The following is a 12,412-nucleotide window of genomic DNA, read 5'->3' as shown; positions in this document are numbered from 1 at the left end:
ACTGTAATTTAATCCTGATACTCTGTATTTCCAGTTCATTATAATAACTATTCGTGGTGGCTCTAAAATCTGTACTAACCCCTACTTTCTCTTCTGTTTCTTTTTCTGGTGTCTTTTTCTACTCAAAGTACTGTGATGTTCCAACAGTGACAGATTAAAAGCCAGAAGTCTGCACGACCATCATCATCAAGAGCGTCCGTGAGAACCCTAAATACAAAGAGGACTATTTCATTTATGTTAGGTAGAATGCCCAGAGGGGACTGGGTGGTCTCGTGGCCTGGAACCCCTGCAGATTTTATTTTTTTCACCAGTCATCTGGATTTTTTTTTTTGTTTTGTTTTTTTCTGTTCTCCCTGGCCATCGGACCTTACTCTTTTTCTATGTTAACTAATGTTGTCTTATTTTAATTTTTTTTGTCTTTTTATTTTTCTTCATTATGTAAAGCACTTTGAGATACTTTTTTGCATGAAAATGTGCTATATAAATAAATGTTGTTCTTGTATGTTTTAGGCGTACGTGATGTGCAACATAGAGCTGCTTAAGTCAGATGAATTAAATTATATTTATTGGTTATTAACATACGTATATTAGGCATGGCCTTAAAAAATTAAAAAAAAAACAAGCTTTGGGAACATTTTCAAGGAAAAAACAGTTTGTTGGTGATTTATTTTAGTAACATATAGCATTTGTTGGGGGTGGGGCAGGGCCCTCCCTTAAATGCTGCCTATTTTTCAGATTGTTGTCTGTTTTCTTCAGGACATAGCAATTCAGGATGAAAGTTTAAATTTAAAGGCCATGTTTATCACACAAACAATCTAATGACTGCTCCTTATGCTTTAACCTTTTAGTTAATTTCTCTCATACTTGTTTAGCATCATTTATGGGCGTCATCCTTCATTTTTGTTCCTATGCATCCATTAATGTTGATTCTCCCACTTTGCATTATTGATAAGTACTCAGCAAAATAAATTCTGTAGCTGATAACAAACCTATGCAGTCCTATTCCTTATTAAAAAAAAATTTCTGCATCCATAGGTAATAATAACTTTGAGTGCTCTCACAAAGATTAAACGTATATTCCATTAAGGAAGGAGTGAACTTTATAAAACATGTGTGTGCTCATGATGAATCTGGTCTAGAAGTGAAATGAGTCTAAAATATGTTTCATCTTTAAAGAAATGTTAGAAGCCTGTCAGAATGTTTTTGTAAAATCAATAATATCAGTGATGATAATTTTGATGCAGATTTTGTATAAAGTGGGGATGTGTGTAAGGCTACACTTAGTAATTTTCCATCCTGCAAGGGTTTTAAAGCTCTAGAGATTTCAAACCGCGTTACTGATCAGGGCCTGTTTTACATGTTCCTCAAGTGTTGGAATTTTATATCATTTAAATAAAGCATTAAGAATTTATTTATTCATGCATCCTGATGAGTACTGTGCCTTTAAAAATTACTCACACCTTGGAACCGTTCACATTTTAATATTATACAACATTGCGTCACAGTGAATAAAATTTTTTAGCACTGATCAACAGAAAAGGATTCTTTAATGTTAAAGTAAAAACAGATCTCTGCAAAGTGGTCTAAATTAAACACAAATATAACACACAAAATAATTCATAAGTATTCGCCCTCTTCAAGTCTGCATTTATTAGAAGCACCCTTGGCAGCCATGACAGCCTTGCGTCTGTGCGTCCAGGTCTCTATCACCCTTTCACATTTAGACACCGCAAGTTTTCCACATTCTACAGTACAAAACTCCACAAGTTCTGTCAGGTCACATGGGTGAGCGTCAGTCCAGTCACAAATTCTCAGTTGGATTAAGATCTAAGTTCCTGGTAAGCTCGGTCTGTATTTCATAATGTGCAGTATTTGGCTTATGCTAAACATGGTGTTTAGTTTGGTAGGGAAAAAGCTCAAGTTTGGTCTCATCCTACCATAAACCTCCTCCACTGACTTTAGAGTCTCCCATGTGCCTCCTGGCAAGCTCTAGCCAAGATGTTATGTGCATTTTTAACAAAGTTATTAAGCTGCACTGAAAAAAGTATAACCTCCATTCAACTTAAAATATTTAAGGTAATGATTCACACTTAATATTTTCAATCTGAACCAATATAATTCTTTTATCTTATTGAACCCACAATTTTTAAGTTAAGGCAAATAATTTAGAGTGATTGGGTGTAATTCACTTGTTTTATACTCAAGTAAATCTATTTTTTAAGTTGTTACAATTTAAATTGGTTTATTGGTTTTTTGGTCATAGCCCGTTTTTATGCTGTTTAGAAATATTATGAACATAACACATTCCAATGCTGTACTTTTTACATTTATTTAAAAATCTAGTGCAAATACACAAGCATTTTGCAGAGTAAATCTTAAATATACAACAAAAAATTATTAAACGTTTCTACAGCTTTCTTGAAAGTATATTTTATTACGAGTAGTTATACTTAAAATTAACAGTTGAGAAACAGGGTTACTTACCAGAAATCCTCCGTTATAAAAGTCTGCTGCTGAAAATGACCAGAACTGTATAGCTACGTCCAGTCCGCTCTGGAAAGTGTTCTTCTTTTTTGGCAGGTGGAATGCCAGCATGCTGGAAAGTTTGACCGGAAGAATATACAAACAGCCTCTCCCACACAGCACACGAACACCCTAAAATATTAGGTTAACTGAAATAGGATTTTTATGTTTATTCCCTCCACCATAACTTACTTTGGTACAATTTTTTTTTTTATTTTGATTGAGATCTGAAACCAAATATTTCAAGCTACCAACATTAAATTACTAATCTTAAATTGATTGAAATAGATAATTTACATTGAATGAACAACATCATTGTTATACTTTTTTCAGTGTGAGGCAGGTGAAGCACCAGTTGCTGTATTCACATTCTCTCCAGTCCCTTTCACTCTAGGTTGGATTTCCTTCAGAATTATCATAGTTGATGGACTCCTTCACTAGTCTTCTTCTTGCACTGTCACTCAGTTTTTGTGAATGGCTTGCTACAGCCAGATTTACAGGTTTGAAACACTCTTTCCATTTTTTTAATGATTGGTTTTCCTGTACATCAAGAGATATTCAGTGATTTGGACACTTTTTATATCCATCCCCTGTCTTTTGCTTTTCAATCACCTAGTTACAAGTTGTTCTGTTGTCTTCATTGTGTAGTTTAGGCCATAATACTAATACTGACTCATCACAAATTGGATCTTCCAGATAAAGTTATTAGTTAGGTGTGTCATGTTAATGATATGTTAATAAATACTTGTGAGGTCAATTGTTTTGTGTTTTATTTTTTTTAATTTTTTTTTTGCTAATTAATTTAGACCATTTTGCAGAGATCTGTTTTCATGTTGACAGTAAGGAATCGTTTTCCATAATTCAGTGTTGCACAATCCTAAATTTGTAAAAAATGGCATGAATGCTTTTTATAAGTACCGTATATTTTCATAGATTCCCACAGTAATGTGTAGGAGGTGAAGTGGAGCTACTCTTCTCAAAAATGTATAGTCAAAGATGCTTATTATCTATCTGTTTAAATGAAGGTAAATTAAAATGTCATGAATCAGAATAAAAAAGAGTCTATATGAGTCCATGATTCAAAATAAAATTATAGTATGAACTAAAAGAATAGTCCATTTGTGATAACTGTGATATTCTGGTGAGAAGAGTAGCGCCTTGAGCATGGTTGAAAAACGTCCCATGTCAAACATTTTGAGGGTTTTTAGGCAGTGTTGAATGGCTGAAGCAGAACTTATATCAGTATTATCCCATTTAGGAGCATATACATTCCCCAAAGTCAATGCAGACTCAGATAGTCCTTCACCTACAACTGAATAGTGTCCACGAGGATCTTAATTTACCTTGGAATAAATGGAACTGACTCATGTATTAATATCCAAGTGTGTTTCTGGTGGTGTAGTCATGAACATGATCTTATGTTATATGTCACATGGGTTAGCCAATTTTGTCTGATATATTAGTGCACACCTGTGAAGCTCATTGAACTGACCACTCTTATAAGGTGAAGTGTTTTCCTGGGAAAATGCAGCAATGTTTAGTACCTCATTGGCTTGGTTTAGCAACTCTAACCTAGTTACAGTGCCGCAATGGGCTTTAACAGACCCTGCCTCTTGACAGCCTCTTAGCCTTGACTCTCTAAGAAGACAAGGAAAAACTCCCAAAAAACCCTCGTAGGGAAAAAATGGAAGAAACCTTGGGAAAGGCAGTTAAAAAAGAGACCCCTTTTCAGTTAGGCTGGGCGTGCAGTGTGTGTCAAAAGGAAGGGGGTCACTACAATACAATACACAGAACAGAACAAATCCTCAATACAGTATGGAACAGAATGTAACAGTAGATGATATCACATAATATGATTTGGGTTTGTTTAGAGTCCTGGAAACCTCAGCTATCAAGCTGCTTCCCCCATTTGGCCATTCCAAAGCTGAAACAGCACTGGGCCAGCCAATCCGTTTAAAGGACCCCTCTACCCCACTATTCCTGCGATCCTCCATCAGGGATGACTTTACCTTAGGCAGGCAACTGGCAATTTGAGTACCGAGAAGAGAAACAGAATAGGTGAGGGTTAGTAGCAAATTATAACTATCATGTTACTTATGTTTTAGTGCTAATGACTAACAACAGAGATGCAGTCTGTACAGTTAATCAGCAGCTCTAGTCAGGATATGCTAAACTGAAGTAGTGAGTCTTCAGCTGGGATTTAAAAGCTGAGACCGAAGGGGCATCTATTATAGTAGCAGGCAAACCATTCCACAGTTTAGGGGCCGTATAACTAAAAGCTTAACCTCCCACTGTTATTTTATTAATTCTTTGAATCATAAGCAGACCAGCATCTTGAGATCTTAATGTGTGCTCTGGTTTGCAAGTCATTATAAGTTCAGACAAGTAAGCCGGACCTTGGCCATTTAATGCTTTATTTTTAAAAGGAGGATTTTGAAATTTGCCCTAAACTTAACCGGGAGCCAGTGTAAGAATTTAAGAACTGGAGTTATGTGTTCGTATTTTCCTGTTCTTGTAATAATTCTTGCAGCAGCATTTTGGATTAACTGGAGGCTGTATAAAGAACAGTTTGAACATCCCGTCAACCCCACTTTGCATTAGTCAATCCTACTAGAAATAGTAGGAAACTTATCTGTAGGCCACCATGTGAAGTTATCAGTCATTATCATTACAGCTTTAAACCTCATTCACACAGCATTTGCAGGAGCAAGGAAGTCACTACCATGCTGCAGGTGCCGGCTTATATAACATCATACAAAAGAACGGGCCAGTAAGACAGTATTTGTTATTATTCCACTCTTATTTGGTATTTTTATTATTATTTTTATTTTTTGTACTCTTCTTTTGCATGTTTTGTTTAAAATGTTTTCTTCATAATCCTGGTCACACAGGTAAACAGACAGACACATTTTTTAGTAACTATAACATGCATCTTAGGTAACTTTATAGAAGCAATTATTAAGGTGGCAATTGAAAAGTACATATCAAAAATAGCTGTATTAGTTCATAGGTTAGCATGAGCATTAATTCATAGGTTAGCATATATTACCCTAATATAATAGAAGCAACAAAAGCATATGATTTGACTATTGCTACATATAATGTTGCAATGGCATCATGTATTGTATAATATGTTGTTAAATTTCATTTACTTATTATTTGTCAGAATGTAACATAACACCAAGAGAAATTCCTAACAATTATTTTGTCAGGCAATAAAGTTCAAGTTTATTTTGAGAAGGCTTTTGATAAGGTACCATGTGATCAAACCAAGAGAATTAAGGGTGCTCTGTGTAGCTAGTTGCAAAACTGGCTAATGGAACAATAAACTATTTTTCAAGTTATTTGATGTGAGAAGTGATGTGCCTTAGTGAACAATGCTGGAGACAATGTTTGTTTTAGGATATATAAATACTACTGATAAGAATATAAATAATCAGCTGGTTAAGATTACAGATGATAATAAACCAGATAAATGCAGGATAATGTAGAATCAACTGAATGATATAAAAGGAACTTGGTCAAAATACAGGCTTGAGCAGATTTGTGGCAAATAAAATTTAATGTAAATGAGATACAGTATTACATACATGAAGTGAACATGTTATACAATATTTGAATACATAATCATTGGTCAGAAACATGAAAATGCACTTTATGAAAAAGACCTAGAGTTCATAGTGGACTCACTTTTCACATCCAGACAGTGCACACAAGTAAATAAAAAGACTTGATTAAGAAGTTTAATTTGAAGTTATGTTATATAGCTTAATGTGTTGTTTACCAGTCAAGGTCAACTATAATATATCTGAGATAGTTTTCTCCAAGAAAGACACAGAAATGCTAGAGAAAGTACACAAAGGAACAAGTAGGCAGGTTCCGGGACTGTGCAGAATAGGCTATGAGGAAAGATTAAAGGACTTGAACCTTTTCAGTTTAAGTAAACAGAAATTAAAAGAGATACATGCCTGAACTGAATAAGATTATATTTTTATTTATATATTTGGACTTCAGTCTTCATACATTATACACTTAATGTCAAAATTTTGTCATTAGTAGTAAAACATGAAAAAAGTTTGTCTTTTAGATATGTGTTCAACATTTCTGCCATGCTACACTTACATAGATCTTTGTAGACACTTTACACACATGAAATACATGTGTTCCAAATAACAATATATTTTTTAGCCTATACAGCTCTAGGCACCTGACTCCCTGATAAACAAGACATGAGCTGGGAGAGTTTTTTGCAGTTTCCGCGGCAGTGGGAGGATGGGATAGCAGGCTGCTTACTCCTTGGGCTTATCAACATATTTACAAGACAAAAGACGCTGAATGGAGACGCAAGCGGATTTAAGGTGGGTTGGATTTACGAGTTTTTTCATAAGCTAATTCTAGTGTTAATGTTCTCAAAAGGCAGTGGCAGGTTGGCCATTCACCAGTAGGCTGTCAACTTTCTCCATTTGGATATTATGGCTGTTATATTTTTATGTATAGAAATAGGTTATGTAGAATTTGACCTGACATGCATCAATTTTGTTTTTTTTTTTGAAGGCTGTCAGAATTTTTGTTTTTATTTGTTATATGGTGTGTCTCTGGATCATATTCACTGTCTACTTTGCTGTGATAGTAGGGATCACTCTTAGTAACATTTATAAGTCTATACACTTTCTTCAAAGGAGTGCATGGTACTTTAAAGTGAGGTTTAACTGTCCGTGAACGTCTTGCAAATGATTCAGTGGTCAGTTATGGGGCATGGAAAAGATGAGCTAGACTTCTGGTATAAAACTCCATTTCTTCCCTTCAGAATATTTCCCATAATAGACTGTCACAGACTGCTTATCCAGCCATTACTACAAACCCAAAAAAGATCTGAAAAAAAATAGTGTAAAACCAAAATTTTTGAATACTTTTTACTAGTACTGTGATAAAATAAAGAATAATCAACATAGAAAATTACTGTTTAATAAACCAACATTTATTTGTTTATATTGGAGGGGTGGGCTGGGTGATTATTATAATATTTAGGGTTATAAACCAAAGGTAGCCACAACTAAGGTTGAAAGTCAGTAAACATACATTTAAAGATGGAACTAATTACATTTTAATCAAGTCATTCCGGGGGGATATAAAATGAGCTGCAGCAATTAAAAGTTCAGCTTGCAGATCCCAACATTCAAATAAAAAAGAATTCAAGCTTCCAATTAAAGGCTGCATAAAAAATTAAAGATTAACTATGCATATCATGATTTGGGGTACAGCTGATCTATTTATAATCAGATGATGTCTTTACAAAATTGTGTTCTCAGCAGAATTAAATATGCATTTTATCTGTCACGAGGCTCCCATTTTTAGAAATGGTATTGTTTTTTTAAAGAACCATTAAGTTAAAATGTATAGTAGTACTAGGGTGTTGTACCGTGTTAGCCATTATGAATGTAGAGAAAAGCCAAGCAAAACGACACCTTTTATTGGCTAACTAAAGATTACAATATTCCCTGAAGCTATAGGCAACTCAGGCCCCTTCTTCAGGCAAGATCTTGGGGGCCTGAGTTGCCTCGAAAGCTTGCATATTGTAATCTTTTTACTCTACATTAAGAAGTATATAAAGTTTTAAATATGCTATTGCATCTGAAAAAAAAAACATCTTTTAGTATAGGATGTAATTATCAATAACAAATTATGCATTTATACTTAGTAATTAATGACTACTAATGTATTTTTCTGAAATTACTGAATTCACATCTATATCATGTGTAAAAAAAAAAAACATTTAAGGTTTCCACATTACAGTAGCACTGTTGGGATAGGATTGCAAATATCTGTTAAGACGCCTGGATGCTGAAAAAGTCTTTAAGTTAAATATAAATATAAATACACTGGAGGAATGGAGATCAGCAGTTGTCTAAAATATCTGCAAAAAACATTTTCCATAATTAAAGCCCTGATAACATTTTACAAACTGAGGATGAGATTTTGGGACAACTTAGCTAATATTTAACCAGATGGTAGACTGAATGATGACCCTTCTTCTTTCAAATATTTGTGTACTTAGAGCACAGCTAATTTGTTATTAGAAGAACACAAGATTAGTGAAACAATGAGGAGCAAAATAAATACATTTTCCCTGAATCTGTTTTAAATTTCATAAAACAATTACAACACAAGAAGAAGGCAACTGGAAAGGAATTAAATGACAGATATTAGGCAATAAAATGAGCTGTACAATTTCTATTCTTATAAGGAAGCAAAGCATTTTTGTTTAACATATTATGATTGCTGCGGTGGGCTGGCACCCATCCATTATCCAACCCGCTATATCCTAACTACAGGGTCACGGGGGTCTGCTGGAGCCAATCTCAGCCAACTCAGGGCGCAAGGCAGGAAACAAACCCTGGGCAGGGCACCAGCCCACCGCAGATTACCAAGATAAAAAATATATATATTTTTTAAATGAAGGTTTTGTGGGAAAATAACACTGCTATGAGTCCTATATTAAAACAATTAGACAAAACTAGGCTAGACAAAAACCATTCCACTGTGGTGAAATTTCACCTGCATAGATGCATTTCATGGTGGATTGACACAACTAGGTGGACACCAAATAAAATGTTCTGATCCAACAGTACAAGACCACTGATGCTAGAAAAAGCAGGACTTGCAATTTTGAAACTTGATAGGTACAATAATTTATCAAAAGAAACCCAGGGGGCAGACTCAAAGATTATTCAACAGGAATCAGCACATTTTAGATAACGAAAAGGATTCTGAGAACAAAATCACTAAGATTTGCATGATTTTGCTAATTACAATACAAGACTGAGAGGGGCAAGCACTTTTTACTGTACCACAGGCCACACTCACTTTTATATATTTATTTTCACCAGTCATAACATGAAGAAATCCAAAACTGTTAAAATGCCAGTCTACCACAGACCACACTGAATTTCAGAAGTTTATTGTTATTAAACACTTAGTATGAACAGACTTACAATTGGGCAGCACAGAAAACCATGTGGCAAACTAAAATAAGTCAAACATCATTAGGAAAGAACAGAAGGGCAAAGGCAAAATAATAAGTTAGCATCCAAGCACCTAAAAATGAATGTGATAGAGAGCAAAGGAACAATAGAAATTGTAAAAAGAGCAAGACGAAGAAAGTAATAGGGAAGACATGGATGAAACAACATAGAATAGAGAAAGGGGATTTGGGTGATCATTCCATGCACTTTATAAAATTCACTGAGTTTCAGGGCAATAATCTGTAATACCACAGCTGTTTCAAATGTGGTTTGGTGTGTGGTGTGTGCCTCCCATAACTAAAATATTTTATTAGTCTATTAAATGGTATCATGAAATAAATATAATAACTACGAACGATGGCATGACATTAAGTTATCTCTTTTATAAACGAAAAAAGTATATTTTACACAGGTATAAAAAGGAAAGGGCATACTGTAGTATGCCATATCTTTTGAAATCATTTTTTTAACAATGAATGTCACCCATTCAATGGTTTAAAATATCAGCCAAATATTTTTTAAGTGGTTGTTTCTGTTAAGGTTTGTGGTATAGTGGGTCCACAGCTCTCTCAGTAAAGGCCAGTTTTAAATAAATAATCACTGCGCTCACGGCTTAGTGAGGGGGCGTGGTGGTTGTGGCTGAAGCAATTCCCAGAGCAATCTGTGGTGTGGGCGTTTCTTACCTAAGTGCACAGGAGAGAGACTGCCCACATCTGTGATTGTTCCTGGGCTGCTAATTTGTCGCAGCTGCTATGCCCTCTCGACATATATATAAGTGCGAGCCGGCTAGGAAAAGGAGGCAGAAGATGAAAAAAGGGTAGAACGAAAAATAGAAAGAAAGAAGATAATGGAGGTTGTGGAGGAAAAAGCAGGAAGCAGAGAGAGAAATTTGGTGCGGGAGAACAAACTCCTGATACTCTGTATGTTCAATTTCCTCATAATAACTACTCATGGTGGCTCTAAAATCCGTACCGACCCCTACTCTCTTTTTCTGTTTCTTTTTCTGGTTTCTTTGTGGTGGTGGCCTGCGCCACCTCCACCTACTCAAAGCTTCATGATGCTTCAACAATGATGGATGGATTAAAAGGCAGAAGTCTACATGACCATCATCATCAAGTCCTTCCGTGAGAACCCTAAATCCAAAGAGGACTGTGTGATTTATGTTAGGTAGAATGCCCAGAGGGGACTGGGTGGTCTCATGGTTTGGTATCCCTACAGATTTTATTTTTTTCTCCAGCCGTCTGGAGTTTTTTTTTTTCTGTCCCCCCTGGCCATTGGACCTTACTCTTATTCAATGTTAATTAATGTTGATTTATTTTGTTTTCTTATTGTGTCTTTTATTTTTCTATTCTTTATTATGTAAAGCACTTTGAGCTACTGTTTGTATGAAAATGTGCTATATAAATAAATGTTGTTGTTGTTGTTGTAGCAGAGAGGGTCAGCTGCAAGTAGGGCGACTCCCCTATTGAGAAGCCCAGACAAGGGTAGTAGGGGAGTCGCAGGTATTAAGGCACCGGGCTTCTTGTTGGTTTTTAAAAGAATGTTTCCTATTATATTTTAACCTCGTTGTTTTAAGAAGACTTTTTTCTATTGTTTTTAACCTCCACATTTTCACTTGCTTTTATTTGATTATTTATTTATTGAACTTTTGAAGCACTGCACTTATTTGAACACTCTTTTGTTTTGATTGTTTTAAATAAAAGCACTTGGCACTTTTGTACACCATCCCCTTGCTTTGTTGTTGCCTCACTGCTAAGCTCATCGGTAACATTACTGACAGTGACGGGTTCAAGGGCTGCCAGACAGAAGATGGAAGCATGCAACGAACTTGCATCGTCACAAGGTTCTTGTTTTGATTTAGCTTAAATGTTAAGAAATTATCATGAGTATGCAAAAAACACATTTGTATTTTAGTCACTCATAGATTAACAAAACCATTTGTTTTACATTATTACTTATTATTAATTAATTAGGCTGCAGTTAGAGTAACTAATGTAGTTGGTGTTAGACTAACCACAGTGAACAAAGTTTGAGATAATTGACTTATGTGGAATTTCTACACATAATTGCATTAAGTTTCTCTACTGAATCATTTTTTCAGTGCATGATTGGAAAGTGGGAGGACTATCCACACAGGCAGTATGAAAGTTTGCAAATACAGCACAAACAATGTCAAGACCAGTACTGAAATGCACCAACAGTGTAAGGCAACAGCGCTGTTATTTACTATGTCATTGTCTTACCATCATCTACCATCATGTTAAACTTTTTTTTTTAAGCTTTCAGCTAGTAGATTTTAAAATGTTAGATCATTTACTACATTAGGTGAGTAGAATCAGCTAATAAAAAAAAAACTATATAAGTTTACCAAATATTTTTTCTATTGAATATAGCATAGCATTCTCTAAGAACTCCTAATAAAATGTTCTAGAGAGTTTGTCTTTTCTAGATCCAATGTTTGACTATTATAGTTGTTTCACTATATTATAGCATTTTTCTATTGTTTTAGACTTTGCATATTCAAAGTTATCAAGTTTATATTCCACTTTCTTTGACCTCATATAACTGCTAATACATACAGTATATTGTAGCATTTGGCATGCATTGAAAGACTGAGATACACGCCAAATGAGAGTTAAGCCCAACATTGGTCACATTTATTTAACAGTAAATGATTCACAGTCAGGCTTCTAGAAAATCGTCTGTCCATTATTAAGGCCTCGGGAAATGCCTCATAAAAATGACAGTCACTTAAAGTAGAAAGGATATTCCACTAGTTTGGTGTCCCCGACTGTCTTGCTGTGCCATGACCATCTCCGTGGTCCCACAGTTGTTATCTATGAGGCTTTATTTATAAGCCCCAGCAT

This window comes from Polypterus senegalus, chromosome 2 (assembly GCF_016835505.1).
Source record: "Polypterus senegalus isolate Bchr_013 chromosome 2, ASM1683550v1, whole genome shotgun sequence".
In the NCBI taxonomy this organism is placed as follows: domain Eukaryota; kingdom Metazoa; phylum Chordata; class Cladistia; order Polypteriformes; family Polypteridae; genus Polypterus; species Polypterus senegalus.
This window is presented reverse-complemented; position numbering follows the sequence as displayed.